Below are 13,702 nucleotides of genomic sequence, written 5' to 3' on the forward strand. Positions count from 1 at the left end.
CAGGAAAGACCGCGGCTGTGGCCCAACCCCGCCATCCGCACCAGTTTTTTACCCGCCTCTTTCCTCCGTATCATCACCTCCAACCAGACAGGGTTCTTCCAGACCCAGAAGCACCCGGAGGCTGATTCTAACGCCCACAAAGCCACATCTCGGCTGGAGAGTTAGGAGAGGTCGCGGCTTGGGCCTAGCTGCGGTTCCGGCGGCCATCTTGGTACACCCAGGCTACAAACCCGGTAAGTAAGGGCCATCCTTGGCCCCCCTCTCCATTCTTTTCCCACCCCCCTGCACTTCCTTCCCCAGCTCACCCATCACATCGCAGCCTACACCGGCCAGGTAAGTCCTATTCCGGGGTCCACCTAGCAGCTTGATCCAGGGTTCTCCGATCGCCTCAGGAAGGAATTTTTTTCCCCTCGCTGCAGCAATTGGCCGCTAGGCTGTTTTTTTTTTTTTTTTTTGCCTTCCTCTGGATCAACTGAGGGGGGCGGTTTAGGCCAGGCCACCATCTTTTTTTGCAGCAACTTCGCCGATCCACATCACTGGCACTGAGCGAATTCAACTGGACCTTCCGGGAACATCATCACCCCCCCCCCCCCCACCACCATCCTCATCATCGTTGGATCAACAGGATCACTGTATCAGCACATGACCAACAAGTCATCTCCCACCATGCTCATCTTCAAGTACGCAGCGGACACCCTCCGCAACTTAAGGAAGGCGGCCGCAACGCTACCAACCGCCATTCAAAAAACACTACGGAAAGAACTACTAAGAATCTACCGCCAACCAAACCCAAAACACGAGAAGCCACCGCAGCGACTACAACACTTAGAATGCACCCTGATCAACACAAGATCTGCATTCAAGCACAGAAAGGAAATCCACGACTTCATCGTCCAACACAACACAGATAGCCAACTTTCCGTGATTAAGAGGCAAACACCCGACTGTAACCCCGTCCTAGCAGAATTGGTGCCCGAAAATGATCGCATCCTAACCGAGCATAGAACAGGACAAAGAGGAGGAGGCCTTGCAGTGATCTACAAATCCCACCTCGCTCTCACCAAAACTACTCTACAGAACTCACTGCTCTTTATGGAAACACTCACCCTGCAACTTCATACTTCACCTGAGGAAACCGTCCACATAATAATATGCTACAGACCGCCTGGACCAAAGACGCATCTCCTCACACCCTTCACCGAATTCTTCTCGACATACAACTTGAAAACCAAAAACCTGCTGCTACTTGGGGACTTCAACCTCTGGGCTAACTCAACTCAGGATTCCATCGCTACCGCCTGCATCGACCAACTCAAAGAACGCGGTCTGCAGCAACTGATAAAGACTTCAACACATACGTCAGGTCACACTTTGGACCTCATCTTAAAACAAAACATGAATATCAGCAAACTGGACAACAGACCTTTACCTTGGACGGACCACCACGCCATCAAATTTATATTAACCACAGATACCATCTTTCAAAAACCCAAACCCCCTACAACTATACACTGGGCAAGATCACAGAAGAAACTACACTCTGAGCTCTTCAAAACCACCCTAGCGACAAAAATAGAAGTACCTAATCTGAACCACTCAACGGAACAAACACTCAACGCTTTAAACAAAGCGTTACTACAAACAGCAGACACAGTCGCTCCGAAACGCAGAGCTCTCAGATGGAAAAACAACTCGGGCTGGTTTAACGACACTCTCACTCTACTGAAACAGGATCGCAGAAGAGCTGAAGGAGGAACCCATCAAAAGAAAACCTCACAAAGTACAAAACCCTCACCAAGAATTACCACAAAGCGATTTTTAAAGCTAAAAAAGACCATTTCGCAAACACCATCTCTAAAGCCCTAAACCGTCCACAGAAACTTTTTAAACTAGTCGCTAAGACTATGAACCCCTCCTGCTTGGAGCCCCCTGCAAGTGAGACACAGGAATTCTGCAATGAGCTATCTGTTAATGGGGAAGGTAGTGCTGCGCTAATGGGTGGTGGATGGGCAAGTGTATGGAAAAGTGGGGGAAGGGAATGAAAAATGGTATAACTGAAAATGAGAACAGTATAACCAAAAATAGCATAAACAAAAAAATGATCAGTGAACGATACTGGTGCAAATCATATAACTCCACACATTTCTCTTACTGTGATAAAATACACTAAAAAATGAGGTAATGGATAGTGCAAAAAATTGTGTATAACACAACACCCAAATAACTGTGATGGGTAACAATATTAAACAGGTGATGAACAGTCCATAAACAAGGCTTAAGCTGTGTCAACAAAAATAAAAATATATATATTTGGTGAAAGGGGGATGGGTATCCAGTGATCCTTTTAAAATGAATGAGGATGTCCCCTTACCTTACTGCTGTAAGGTAACAGCATATAGATCCAACCACATTAGATGGTTAACCAGATGGGCTCTGATCCAGAAACGACAGGTCCTCCTTGGAAGTCTCGTCCCAGATTGATCAGTATCTCGCCCCAAAGGAATAAAGCATCGATATCTGACTTTTTCATCGACAAAATCGAAAAACTATTCGGGCAACAGTTCAACAGAAAAAACACACCAACCAAACTCAGATACAGCAAGAAGAAGAAATCAACATAAATAATCCACGATCGACGATTTTTGAGCCGACACCACAAAAAACATCATCGGAAGCCTCAGACAACACATCACCGAATGACCGAATGACATCATTCCTACAAAACTTTTGAAAGAATGCACAGACATCCTGGCACCCATCATAACGCACATCATAAACCAATCATTCAGGGAAGGGATAGTTCCGAACAACCTCAAGCAAGGCATAATAAAACCCCTCTTAACCACTTAAGCCCCGGACCTTTAGGCAGCTAAATGCCCAGGCCAGGTTTTGCGATTCGGCACTGCGTCGCTTTAACAGACAATTGCGCGGTCGTGCGACGTGGCTCCCAAACAAAATTGGCGTCCTTTTTTCCCCACAAATAGAGCTTTCTTTTGGTGGTATTTGATCACCTCTGCGGTTTTTATTTTTTGCGCTATAAACAAAAATAAAGCGACAATTTTGAAAAAAATTCAATATTATTTACTTTTTGCTATAATAAATATCCCCCAAAAACATATAAAAAAAAAAATTCTTCCTCAGTTTAGGCCGATATGTATTGTTCGACCTATTTTTGGTAAAAAAAAAAAAAAAAAAAAAAAAAATAATCGCAATAAGCGTTTATCGATTGCTTTGCGCAAAATTTATAGTGTTTACAAAATAGGAGATAGTTTTATTGCATTTTTTTTTACTACTAATGTCGGCGATCAGCGATTTTTTTCGTGACTGCGACATTATGGCGGACACTTAACAATTTTGACACATTTTTGGGATCATTGTCATTTTCACAGCAAAAAATGCATTTAAATTGCATTGTTTATTGTGAAAATGACAGTTGCAGTTTGGGAGTTAACCACATGGGGCGCTGTAGGAGTTAGGGTTCACCTAGTGTGTGTTTACAACTGTAGGGGGGTGTGGCTGTAGGACTGACGTCATCGATTGAGTGATCCCTTATATAAGGGAGACTCGATCGATACGCCCCCACAGTGAAGCACGGGGAAGCCGTGTTTACATACGGCTCTCCCCGTTCTTCAGCTCCAGGGAGCGATCGCGACGGAGCGGCTATAAACAAATAGCCGCGCCGTCGTCCCGGATCGCTCCCCGAGGGAACCCGACCGCTGCATGTAGCGGGGGGGTCCCGATCGGACCCCCGACAAGGCAAGGACGTACCTGTACGCCAATTTGCCTGTCCGTGCCATTCTGTGGACGTACATATACATGCGGCGGTCGGGAAGTGGTTAAAGAAACCCAACCTCGACCCGAAAGACCCAAACCAGCGCAGACCGGTAACAAGCCTCAACACGATCTCCAAGATCATGGAGAAAGCAGTAGTACAACAGCTTCAGCCCCACCTGGACGATCACAAACTCCTGAATCCTCTACAATCAGGTTTTCACCCAGGCCACGGCACAGAAACGGCTCTTCAAGATATGGGATGACGCCCTCGAAGCAGCAGATGACTGAGAATCCTGTCTCCTAGTGCTGCTGGACCTTAGCGCAGCCTTCGACACGGTAGACCACAACATATTGCTCACACGACTCAAAGAAGTAGCAGGAGTCTCTGACGCGGCCCTACCGTGGTTTGCATCTTTCCTAGGAAATCGCACTCAGACCGTGAAACTTGGAGGTTTTACATCAGAAACACGGACCATTACATGCGGAGTCCCGCAAGGATCACCCCTCTCACCCGTACTCTTCAACATCTACATACGCCCGCTCCTCAAAATCATCAGCAAACAGGACCTGCGCTACCACTTCTATGCGGACGACACGCAGCTTTACTTTGCATCACCAACAAAAAATACCAATTTCATGAACTTGGAAAGTGCCTCACACTGATCGACAATTGGATGACTGAAAGCTCCCTCAAACTCAACAGATCCAAAACAGAACTACTCACCCTTCACGCAAATAGGAAATCCATTTCTAGAACCACAGGGACACCACCTACCATCCTCGGACAAACCATCGCGCCAAGCAATAAAGCCAAAAGTCTCGGAGTCATCTTTGACTCAGACATGACGATGTGCCTTGAGGCGATTAAGTTTGCATGTGTCGCGCTATACAAGTTACTCACTCACTCACCCTTAAAAATCTCCATAGGCGACGTTTAAAAAAAATTCTATAGGTTCCATCTTTTGAGTTACAGAGGAGGTCTAGGGCTATAATTATTGCTCTCGCTCTAACGATTGCGGCGATACCTCACTTGTGCGGTTTGAACACCGTTTTCATATGTGGGCGCTACTCACGTATTATGCTTTCACGAGCTCTTGGTTGGGATGGCGTGCTTTAAAAAAAAAAAAAATTGGGTTTCTTATTTATTTTACTTGATTTTATTTATTTCTACACCGTTTAAAAAATAAAAAAAAAACACCTTAGTTAGACTTACCGGTAACGGTATTTCTATGAGTCTTTCAGGACAGCACCTGGACAGCACCTGGAGAGAGCGCAGCTTCACCCACTTCCCAGGAAACACTGCAGTCAATGCTATAACTTCCGCCCCCTTCCACCATGGCCTCAGTTGTTCACGAGTACCTCCGGCCACGCTGAAATTAGATAAGCAGAACATAGAAACTACACACATTAGCATATATACATTATCTTTAATAACAAAAGGGCGGGTTATCGGTGCTGTCCTGAAAGACTCATAGAAATACCGCTACCGGTAAGTCTAACTAAGGTTTTCTCACCTCGTCTTTCAGGACAGCACCTGGAGATAACCGAGTACTTACTCTAGGGTGGGACCACCGCTTGCAGGACCTTCCTGCCAAAAGACTGCTCTGACGCAGAGAGCAAATCCATCCTATAATGACGAGCGAAGGTGGAAAAGCTCGTCCACGTTGCCGCTTTACAGATGTGCTCTGGCGAAGCTCCAGCCTGTTCTGCCCAGGAAGTTGCTACCGCCCTAGTAGAATGGGCCACCACTCCTGGAGGGGGTTCCAAACCTTTAGCTTTGTATGCCTCATGGATAGCCATACGTAACCACCTAGCCAGAGTACTCTTGGAAGCCCCATGCCCTTTGCGGGATCCCGAAAACAGAACGAAAAGCGAATTCGCTTTTCTGAACTCACTAGAGACCTCTAGATAGCGTCTAATGCATCTCCTCACATCTAAGGAATGGAATTCTCTCTCCTTTGGACAAGAAGGAGCTGGACAAAAGGTAGGTAACACTATTTCCTGCGTCCTATGAAATACTGACACTACCTTCGGAAGAAAACCCGGATCAGTTCTTAATACTACCCTATCAGGGAAGATTGACAAACAAGGCTCCAAAATGGAAAGCGCCTGAAGCTCGCTAACCCTCCTCGCTGAGGTGACCGCTACCAAAAGCACCACTTTCAAAGTCAGAAACTTTATAGAGGTGTCTAGCAGTGGTTCGAAGGGTTTTTTAGTCAAACCCCCCAGGACCACTGATAAATCCCACTTGGGGAAAAATTTAAACGGGGAAGGCCTAGCCCTGGCTAAGGCCTTAAAAAATCTGATAACGTAGGGCTCTAGAGATAAACGTCTCTCTAGAAACACTGACAAAGCCGCCACCTGAGCCTTCAAGGTGCTGGCTGCCAGACCCTTATCCATACCGTCTTGTAAAAACTCCAAGACGGAAAATGTATTCAAAGGAGAACAACTTTTACCTTCACACCAAGAATTGAAAACCTTCCAAGTCTTGAAGTAGATGGCCCTCGTGACCTTTTTCCTGCTACTAAGTAGCGTATCTACCAAGCGTTTGGACAAACCCTTACTGCTAAGAATTAGCTCTTCAGTAACCAGGCCGTGAGTCTTAATCGACTCACGTCTGGATGAAGTAGAGGGCCCTGAAACAGTAAATCTTTTCTGACTGGCAGTACCCAGGGATCTTCTACTGCCAGTTCCAACAGACTCGAAAACCAAGGCCTCTTGGGCCAGTACGGGGCTATCAGGATCAGAGTAGTCTTCTCCTCCTGAAGCTTCCGTAACACTAAAGGGATGATCTGAACTGGGGGGGAAGGCATAGCACAGGCGGAAGGGCCAGCGTTGAACTAACGCATCTAGACCCTCTGCTTGGTCCATTCTGTTGAGAGAAAAATAAGCCGGAACCTTGGCATTGGACTGGGACGCGAACAGATCTATCTGAGGGGTTCCCCACCTGTTTACTAGCTCTTGGAAGACCTCCGGGCATAAACATCATTCTGATTCCAGAACCCTCGTCCGACTTAAAAAGTCTGCCAGAAGGTTTAGGCTGCCTTTTAGGTGTACTGCCGATAGGGATGCCAGGTTCACCTCTGCCCAGGACAGAATCTGTAAGGCCAGACTGAGAAGTACCTTGCTTCTCGTGCCCCCCTGTCTGGAAACATACGCCACCGCTGTGGCGTTGTCTGACAGAATCTGGACGTGTTGGTCCAGAATCAGCTCCTGGAAGGCCCTTAGCCCTAACCAAATGGCCCTGAGTTCCCTCCAATTGGAGGACCTTCTGGACTCCTCCCTCGACCAGGATCCCGGTGTCATCTGCCCGTTCAGGTGAGCACCCCATCCCCACGAACTCGCGTCCGTAGTTAGGACCCTTGTAGTGGGGAAGGACCAAGACAGGCCTAGGCGCAGATTTGCCTGGCCTCTCCACCACCAAAGTTTCCTTTTCACTGAAGAGGGAACTCTGAACCTCTTCTCTAGGGATTCCCCATGGGTCCAATTCTGAAGGATCGCCTGCTGTAGGTCCCTTGAATGGAGACGAGCCCACTGCACCGCCGGAATGGCGGCCGTGAGTAAGCCCATTGTGGACATGGCTGAGCGAACAGAAATCGGCACATTCGACTGAATTGTCTTCACCGCAGCCTGAACTTTCTCTATCTTTTCTTCTGGTAGAAAAATCTTCCCCTGGACAGAGTCTATAGTGTATCCTAGAAAGACTATCCTCTGGGAGGGCACTAGATTTGATTTTTCTTTGTTCAGGATCCATCCGAGCCCTTCCAAATGAGCCTGAGTCCTCCTCAGGTCCAGGAGAAGCTGCTCCTCCGATTTGGCGAACACCAGGAGGTCGTCCAAGTATGGAATTATACAAATCCCCTTGAGCCTTAGTGGTGCTAAGGCCTCTGCCACCACCTTTGAAAAGACTCTGGGAGAGGAGGAAAGGCCGAATGGGAGGGCTCTGAATTGGAAATGTCTCACTCCGCTCACTGTTCTGACGGCTAGGCGCAGATATCGCTGGGAAGAAGTCTTGATCGGGACGTGCAAATATGCATCCCTTAAATCTATCGATGCTAGAAAGCACCCCAGAGGAAGAAGCTTTCTCACCGAGTAGATAGAATCCATGCGGAATCTCTTGTACCGGATAGCTAGATTCAGGACTTTTAGGTTTAAAATCAACCTGAATTTTCCTGACGGCTTTCTTACTAGAAATATATGGGAATAACAGCCCTCCCCCTGTTCCCTCTGGGGCACTGGCGTAATCACCCTCTGTTGGAGAAAATCTTCCACTAATGACAGCATTGCCCGAGATTTCTCCTGCTCCCTGGGCAATTGGGTCACATAAAACCGCGACGGTGGTCTTCCCGAGAACTCCAGTGCGTAGCCCTCTGCAATCAGTTTGAGGACATACGGACTGGACGTCGCCTCTGCCCACTGTGGAAGGAAGGCTTGGAGCCGACCTCCCACAGCCGGGAGACCGTCACTGGGGTTTAGCAGGCTGGCTGGGGGAGCGAAATAACACCCCAGGCTTCCCGCGGCCCCTCTGGGACCGCCAGGGTCTACCACCCTGGCCTCTCGCATCCTTAGAACCCTTGGCTTGGAAAAAAGGACGAAAATTTTTCTTGGGCCCCGAATCTACCTTTTTTAAAGGAAGAGCCTTCTTTCTATCTGCCGTCCTATCCAGAACGGCGTCTAGCCCTGTGCCAGTCTCCTTCAAACGGTAACCCACACAGTTTCACCTTAGAGGCTGTGTCAACCCTGCCAGGTCTTAACCCATAAGGCCCTTCTGGTTGAATTTATCAACGCCGAGGATCTGGCGGAGAGCTTCACGGATTCAGCAGATGCATCCGCTATATAGCCTACCGTCTTCATAAGGACTGGAAAGGATTCCAAAAGCTCTCTACGAGAGGTCCCAGCCTCGATGTGACCTTTAAGCTGATCCAGCCAATGTTCAAGGTTTCTAGTCACAACAGTGGATGCCATAGCTGGCTTGAGATTAGTCAAGGTGGCATCCCAGGCTTTTTTGAGCAGGGTATCTGCTCTTTTATCAAGGGAATCTTTAAGGGTACCTGTATCCTCAAAGGCTAGGTCAGTATTGCGAGAAACTTTCGAGAATGCTGCATCCAGCTTAGGCTTTTTATTCCATACCTGCGTTGGATCTTCATCGAAAGGAAATCTCCTTTTCAGAGACCTAGAAAAGAAGGGTGCCTTCTCTGGGTCCTTCCATTCTCTCTTAATTGTCTCAAACAATACTTTTTTCCCGGGAAGGTACGATGTTTCACCTCATCCAAGCCCTGGTACATCCTGTCATGCAAGGACAGCTGTCTCGCATCTTCCTTAATGTTTAGGGTAGAATGAATAGTCCTTAATAGGTCATCCACTTCCTCTAAGGACAGTTTATAGCGCGAGGAAGAAGTATCCCTTTCTTCTTCTTCCTCCGCCTCTGATCCTGAAACAACATTTTCAGGCTCCTCCTCCTCGGACTCACTATCTAACCTTCTAGATGTGGAGGGGGTACTGGCCCTGACCTTAGATCCTTTAGTCGGACCCTTGTCCAGAAAGGAGCGAAAAGACTGGAAAGTCTGGTGCAACTCCTCCCTAAACGAAGAGAGCAACTCCCCCGTACCCTTGACGGTGGGCTGCTCAGAGGCCGAACTAGTAGAGGCCTCCCCCCTGACAATCTCCGCAATACAAGTTTTGCATAAAGGTTTGGTCCAGTTCCCTTTAAGGGAAGCTTTACAAGTAGCACACCGCTTCTTGGAAGGAGGAGGTTCTACCACTTTAAGTTTTTCTTTAACTTTCTGAAACGACACAAAGGACAACAACGCTATGTTTAACCCTTGTACGCCAGACCAGCAAACACCCAAGTGCACACAGCTAGTGAACAATTAAAACCAGAACCCATCACCGCTGTACCAGAAAAACTACACACACCCACAGACGTGACTAGGGTGAGTGAGGCAGGTTCCCCTCCCCCGAAGGGGCAGAAAGAGGGACACAACAATACCCTGGTACATTGACCACCGCTGGGTCTCCTACCTGGGCCGGGCTGGTGCTTGTGGCTCCTGCTCCCGCCACCTCCGCTGCGTCTTCTGGCTCCATGGTCCCAGAACGCTGCGGGCGTGCGACAGCTTTTTAAAACTCCCGGTTCTTCCTCGCCGCTGCGAGACCCGGAAATAGCACCGCCGAGGCCACTCCTCCTCCTGCGTTCCAGCGGCCGGAACCGGAAGCCGCCACGCGCCGCCGGAAGTCCCGCCTCCACCCGGAAAGGACGTCACTCGCCCTCCGCTCCGGGACCTTGTATGCCGGAAGAACGGCACTTGACCGCCCCCCCACAAGCTACGATGCCCGGACTCAGGGAGCGGGACCCCCAGCAGCCTCTGTCCTCGCCGGACCGAAGAGGAGAAGTACCCGACCTTCACCCGCGCGTCAGGGGAGAAGTCGAGTCCGCCTCCTGGAGGATCACCTCCTACAAACAAAAACACCGGTATGCTTTCAAAAACCACCTTCCCCACCTGGGGAGAGTACAGCACACCCTTGGTTCCCTGCAGCGCTTCCACCATGGCCGGAGGAAACACTACAACTGAGGCCATGGTGGAAGGGGGCGGAAGTTATAGCATTGACTGCAGTGTTTCCTGGGAAGTGGGTGGAGCTGCGCTCTCTCCAGGTGCTGTCCAGGTGCTGTCCTGAAAGACGAGGTGAGAAAAAAAAGGGTCACTTTTATTCCTATCACAAGGAATGTAAACATCCCTTGTAATAGAAAAAAGCATGACAGGTCCTCTTAAATATGAGATCTGGGGTCAAAAAGACCTCCGATCTCATATTTAGACTAAAATGCAAAAAATAAATTGTCATTTAAAAAAATGACCAAAAAAATAATAATTTGCTTTTAAGACATGGGTGGAAGTGACGTTTTGACGGTGCTTCCGCCCTGCTATGGAGACGGGTGGGGGATGCCCATCTTGCCCTCACTCGTATCCATGGCAAGCAACAAGAAGGACCTGATCTCCTCCGCCGCGGAGACCACCATTATCGTTTACAGGACCGGCCACGGAAAAGATGGATATCTCGGTTTTGGCAGCAGCTGCTGCCGTTACTGAGATATTCATCTTTACAGTGCCGACGTATATGTAAGTGAGCCGGTCCTTAAGTGGTTAAAAGTAATATTTTACTTTTATTGTTTCACTTTAACCACTTAAAATCCTGGACCAATATGCAGGTTAAGGACCTTGCCCCTTTTCGCAATTCGGCACTGCGTCGCTTTAACTGACAAGTACGCGGTCGTGCGATGTGGCTCCCAAACAAAATTGGTGTCCTTGTTTTCCCACAAATAGAGCTTTCTTTTGGCGGTATTTGATCACCTCTGCGGTTTTTATTTTTTGCGCTATAAACAAAAATAGAGCGACAATTTTGAAAATAATTCAATATTTTTTTACTTTTTGCTATAATAAATATCCCCAAAAAAAGATATAAAAAAAACTTTTTTTTCCCCCCCTCAGTTTAGGCCGATACTTATTCTTCTACCTATTTTTGAAAAAAAAAAAAAAAAAATGTTTATATATATATATATATATATATGTGTGCCCTAAGGGAGTGATTCTTACTGTAGGGGGGCGTAGCTGTGACGTCACTGATCGTCGTTCCCTATATCAGGGAACAGCCGATCAGTGTCACTGCCACACAGAAGAACGGGGAAGGTGTGTTTACACACACCTCTCCCCGTTCTTCAGCTCCTGTGACCAATCGCAGGACACCTTTGGGGCGATCGGATCCGCGGGTCCCGTGGGAGCAGTCACGGAGCTCCGGACCGGGTTGCGAGCGCGCCTCTGGCGCGCTCACGACCCCGCAGATGGGCTCTTAAAGGAAATGTACAGGTATGTGCCTGTGCCCAGCCGTGCCCTTCTGCCGACGTATATTGGCGTGAAAGGGTTCTTAAGTGGTTAAGCATTGTTAAAATCACGGCTCCTGAAAAAAACTTTATTTTTTAAAACTTTTTTTTCATTAATACATGTCCCCTGGGGCAGGACCCGGGTCCCCAAACACTTTATGACAACTTGCATATTAACCCTTAAAATTAGCACTTTTGATTTTTCCCATAGACTTTTAAAGGGTGTTCCGCGGCTTTCGAATTTGCCACGAACACCCCAAATTGTTGGCTATTCGGTGAACAGGCGAACATCGGGCTCACCCCTATTAGGAACCACTAGGTGAGAATGAGCATGTTACAATGTTACATAGTAGTCAAAACATTTTGAAAACACCTGGTATGTTATTATTGCTTTCTCTGTTCCTGGGGAAGATATTGGCTGTATGCTTACCAATACACAAAGTTAAGACAGGCATAAGGCCTCATGTACACAGGACAATTGAAAACATCTTCTGAACGCTGGAACTTGACAGCTAGTAACCAACTGTTTAAAAACATGTTATTAAAATCAATCTCTCTCTTTGCAGCCCACAATATACAAGTGTTCTGGAAAGCCTGTTTTTTCCCCCCACTGCCAATGGTCTGCAATGCTTCCCTATTCAAAATGCCTATTAACGAAAACGCACATAAAAAGAGAATTACCGCGTTTAGGCGCATTTACAAGCATTTGACATTTCAAATGCCCCTGAAATACCATCCTGAACGCAAATTTTTGCTTTAAAAAAAATGCTTCTAACCTTAACTGCTTCTAAACGGCTATAAAATGCCCAAGTGTACATGTACTGATAAGAAAACAGAGGAGAGTTCAGGGGCTGCTGAAAAAAATGCCCAACTGCTCCTAAACGTCCTTTTACAAGCTGCAGTGTACATGAGGCTTAAAGGGGAAGAATAACACTTGTTTTAGTAGCATGGGGGAAGGGATAGAATTTCTATTGAATGTTTCAATTTTTACATTTGTCTTCCTTGTTGGGGTGATTTTCCTAACTCCCTGTGTAATATAAGGATAGCACTAAAATCCTGGTAGAAGTTTTAATGGATTAGGGCACTTTCGCTCTAACCCCCTAAAATGTACAGGATGTGTACATCCTGCAGGTAAAAATCTTCCTTGCACTGGCGATCCCTATACACTTCTATAGGCCAGTCTCCAGCCTGGCCCCACAAAAGTCCCTGTACACGGCACAGCCAGTAAGATGAGGTTGCACCCAGAAGGTTTTTTACCTTAATGCATTAAAGAGATTGTAAACCTACAAAAAGAAAAATAACCGTGCAAGACAAAGGCACAATGATCTAGTATACATGGCTCTCTCAGCAAGCCGCTGAAACAGCCGCTCCCCACCCTTCCACAGCTCAGCGCTCCAGTGATTGACTGTCAGCAGCTCTCCCCTCGGGGAGTGCAGAGAACCAAGTCATTGGCAGTGTTCGATAGCTTGGGTCCTCAGTGAAAAGACGCCAGGGGACCAATGCTGTATCCACTTACGCAAGTATGATTCGGGAAAAAACAAAAAAAAAAAAAACTCATACTTCTTTAATACCGCATACAATCTTTTTACTGTCCACTTTAGATTTTCCAAAACTAGGATCTAAACCACTGAATCATTGTGTATGCCATCATGTAGGCCTTGTTGAGATTGTTCAATTGGATTGCAATGTGTGTGGTGAGCCTAACAGAGGCTCTTTTCCACTATCCCCAGTCTAGGAAGCCACTTTACTAATTGCTTATGTAAGAGAACACCACAGTTATCACGGTCTGTATCTATTCTGGCCTTTCCGATTGCCTGTATATGAGTTCATCCCATTGTCATACACAGTAAAGTGGGGTACACCCCTATAAGAAAATCGGAGGAACGATCGTTTCACAGTCGGAACAGAGGAAGGAAATAATGTACAAAAATTCTCGGACGACAAAAGCTTTTTTTTTTATTATTGTTTATGGTTTCTGATCATGCGCAGTCTCTCTTTTACAATTTGTCTCGTATGAAAACGGTACACGGTATTAAGCGAAATTTTTTGGAATTTGTC

General features: G+C 47.2%; 1 protein-coding gene across 2 annotated transcripts in view; it reads right to left on the reverse strand.

The window, feature by feature from the left end:
* LOC120945484 (ATR interacting protein) overlaps window positions 1-13,702 on the reverse strand; it is a 292,609-nt gene that overhangs the window by 278,260 nt on the left and 647 nt on the right. The gene's annotated exons all lie outside the window — the stretch shown is intronic.

This window comes from Rana temporaria, chromosome 7 (genome assembly GCF_905171775.1).
Source record: "Rana temporaria chromosome 7, aRanTem1.1, whole genome shotgun sequence".
Taxonomy (NCBI): Eukaryota; Metazoa; Chordata; class Amphibia; order Anura; family Ranidae; genus Rana; species Rana temporaria.